The following is a 4236-nucleotide window of genomic DNA, read 5'->3' on the forward strand; positions in this document are numbered from 1 at the left end:
ATTACCAGAAATGAAATCAGAGACTTCCGAAAGTACTGTATAGCAGGACGAGCGTGAAGATGTGCAAGGCGAGCAGCCATGCATGACGTCCAAATACTATGCAGAACCAATAACATAGTAATACCATATATGGAAAGCGATCTTCAATTTCAATCATGAAGTACCTTATTCGCTGCGCACCCAAAGCGAAATCTTTCTTTAAGGTCCTTTGCAGGACATCCCAGAACAAAACGTGCTCAATAGTTTCTGTTCTGGTCCGCAAGAAACAGTGGTCAACCCTACGATGTCATACGGTGTCGTATCCTAATTCGGACCACACATCCTACACCCTTCCCGCACTCAGCGCTCATACATGAATACTTATGAGCCCCGATAGACTGCGGCGTTTGACTGAAGGTCGTGCGCTACATGTGTTCTTAGTTCATTCACGTGATTTAGGAGGCACGCGTATAGTAGAAAGCAGTACAAGTGCGCGGAAAGAGACAGCACGGGATCTTTCTGCAGTAGCGAGAGCAGTTACGTTTCGCAAATAACTGGCAAAAGCTACTCGGAAGCACTATAATTAATTACAAATAGGCAACTGATGTCAGCACACGTATGTAAAGGAGGCTGCAGAATACCTTTTCTCTCAGTTGTGACTGGCGTCCTCACGGAACATCCAGACAGCTGCGGAACAAAAAAGAAGGGAAACAACCCAAAACTATGGACAAGCAGTAATCTGTAAATAAAAGAGACCTCCGCGTTGCACGTACCATGTGTTGCCTTTCAATGTACCGCTCTCCAAAAACCAAGAGAGCTTCGCTCACATGGACATGCAGGCATCAAGAATGTGTTCTACCTAATTTGCATACCGCCCCCATCGGAATACGGTCACCCTCGGCCGGGATCGAAGCCGCGACCTCGAGCTTACTATAGCACAGCGCCATAGCAGCTGGGTTACAGCCGCGTATTTTCGGTACATTGGCTACGTCGGCCACGTATCGTTGAACACAATGCTTTCGGACTCTCACGACTTCTAGGGGTTAGCACGCGAACTGCAAACCACGGAGCCCTCGACCCCGGCAAGTAAAGCCACGGCGCGACGAAGCGATGATCTCGCCTCACCGTCGTCTCGTGGCCGCGTCGAGGACGCGACGTCCTGCGCTGGCTCGTGTATAGCATGGCCTCGGCCGCCACCTTGTTGGCGAGCCAGCGCATGATGAATCCGAGGTCTGTATGTTAGCGATGTTATCGCCACGGGCGCCAGGATTACTTAACGTATCGTATCTCGTTTTTTAAAACTTGTAATGAATGCGCGCAAGCTCGACCTCGAAATTCTCGAAGAGGTGTCCTTTAGTTTTCTTGTGCCGCTCTCTCTCCCTCTCTCTTTTATATATATATATATATATATATATATATATATATATATATATATATCTCGAGTTCTCGTGTTTAATTGAAGACAGTGCGGTGTCTAACGGCGTTAAAAACCACGTGGTGGTACCGGCACAGCTAGTGGTGGTACCATGCGGTACCACCCGGTGGCGCGGTGTTTGGGTGGTAGGTAGTGTTCCTGCATATACAGGGACACTGGTGGTAGGTAAAGTGTCAGGGGGGGCGCGTTCTGAGTTTTGAGACGCTGTCGTCGAGCCGCTGTAACTCAGCAACCAGGGGCGCCTATTCTAGACACTGCCGAATTCCGTCACATTCTGGAATTCCGTCATGTCGGTATTTTTTGAGCCAATCAGAGAGGTCGTAGCTACCTTCCAAACCAGTCAGAGCTAACTAGATGGCGAATTTTCGACAGTATATCGGAATTTGGCGATGTCCAGAACAGCACACCAGAGAATGTGGCAGACGCTGTACGGGGTTCCGAACTTGGTCCTTGAGGAAGTGGTGCTCGTAGTACCGGTTGGCTCCTGCGTACTCGTAAGGCATGGCGGTAAGGAGGGCGCAACGCATAACACATAATGCCAAAAATAACCGCCTCTCAAATGCATGCTAAACGTATTCTCGGATAGCAATCGGTGTAGGCTCTTTGTAAAGTTTTCGCATAAGACCTAGAACAGATTCGATCAAACGCTATAATCTGAGCGCGGCGCCTTACGTATATAGCACATTCGCCGTGGCTAAGGACACTTTGTTCCGGCATTGGTAGAAACGAGCTAATAGGGCACGTATTACAGCCATACCTTGCAGGTCCCCCGAAGAAATCTCTTTTGGACACGCTTTTACACACAGCCACAGAAGCTGCCGAAATGTATACGCGCTCAGATTGTCGTGCCTCCAGTGGCGTACCAAGCATTTGGGGGGAAGGGGGGGGGGAGCAGCAAGTTCTCTCATCCCCTCTCACCCTCTCTCTCTCTCCCTCTCTCTCTCTCCAACAAATCTAATTCTTTAAAATAGAATGGAACCGATGTGATTATTATTTGCTTTTCTTTTTCTTCTTCTTTTAGCAAGGCGAGCGCTAGATGGTCGCAAACTATTCGCTAACAAAGATTCGTAAACAAACCTTTAATTCTTGTTTTAACGCCAGCATGTTGCAGGGGTAGTGTTGGAGGACGTCGCAGGAGGCAGAAGCAATTTAGGCGGTTAAAAAAGGCACATAATAGAAAGAGTCTGGCACAATCTATCTCACAGTTAATTCCGACATTCAGGAGCGAGATAAACTTTAATGAGAGAAATATACGGAGAGGTCAGCCTGAATGATCCGCATTCCTCTAGCCTGCTACTCCACGCTGAAGAAGGCATTTGTGGGAACGACAGAGACAGGGGTAGGAAGACAAGGTAGCGTGACGAAGGCGCTGACGACAGCTGCTGCACAGTCTACTGTTTCTGTGCAACTTGCACGGGCACGCTGCGCGGCATATCATCCACTCTGACGGAGAGGGATCGAGGCTATACTGGATCGTATACCCAGGAAGCCGTCTATATGGTACCCATGATATCCACAGCTGTTCTCACTAGAGGTGCATATATGAGCGAGACAGCAACTGTCGCAGCATTTCCCTTGATGACCGAGTCCGATCGGGTCGTCTCGAAGTGATATTGTTGTTTCTTGCTGACATTCGGGTGTCCACGGTGTTGAGCGTGGCCATGCATTCGTTTCCAGGCTTGCGCTGTTGACTTTACGCGTCGCCTCTGGAGGTCCACCCGAAGTCGTTTTAGACAACTCTTGCTGGTCCGGCATGACCGGAGCGAGGGAGCTCGATTCTATCGCTTCGTCTGCTTGCGAACTGGCGCCTCCGTGTACCCCGAGCTGTTCATGCTCACGTGTTGCGCAGTATTGTAATCTCTTTATTTTATCGCGGGAGAATCTTTAGAGTTTGCCTCGTGGCTGCCATCGCAATTCGAGCATTTTGTTGCCTCGACCGTACAAAAGAAAAAAAGAGAAAGAAATCAGCCGCGACTGCCTGCACAGCGGAGTCGTCTGGTCAGTGCCAACAGTGCAGCTAATAACATGTCCCAAATTTAGACATTCGCGGCTCTACAATGGTCGAGGCACGTAAATAACCCACCTTGACGTGAGGAGGTAGAGCGTTTCCCTTCAAAAGGCAGCTTATACGCTTGTTCGAGCGGCCGAAGCGATGGAAATCAAGAATATTGACGGTTGAAGGCACGCACCCCTCTTGCAATTCTTTGTCGATGATGCCAATGACGACAAGAGAGACGACTCCAGCCCTTATATTTAATCCGATTACCATGCACAATAAACGAGCGGACTTCCACATGCACGAGTGTGCGCAATGATAAACACTGTCATTTCTTTATATTTGTTTACATTAAAATAAATGTATAATTGCGCACCGCCGTTGCATAAAAGAGGCTGAAAAATACGCCAGTGGCAGTTATCTTTAGCAATGGGGCGTTCGAAAAGTGACATTTCCGAATTGAATACGAATGTTCGAGAAACATAACTTTGGAATATTGCATTGAATACCGAATATTCTCTGATTTCTAAGAAGTAGGAATAAAAGTGCTTTATGGAGTGCGTTTTGTGAGTGCATTTCGTAAAAAAAAGTTTGCTTACGTTATTGGATACATGTACTACAGTTCAGAACTGGACACACAGTGAAAGGGGGAGCCTTGAATGAGAAGCAAGTGAAAAGTTATCGTGTCTGATGTAACATGACAATGACCGTAATGAGACAAAATAGTGATTTGACGGATGCACGTAGAATGTTGAGTTTGTTGCAAAGTGTAGTACTCCAGCACCGAAAACCATTTTAAAGGCTCCAAGCGCGTAGCCATGTTCTC

The sequence above is a fragment of the Dermacentor andersoni genome, chromosome 6 (assembly GCF_023375885.2).
Source record: "Dermacentor andersoni chromosome 6, qqDerAnde1_hic_scaffold, whole genome shotgun sequence".
Lineage (NCBI taxonomy): Eukaryota > Metazoa > Arthropoda > Arachnida > Ixodida > Ixodidae > Dermacentor > Dermacentor andersoni.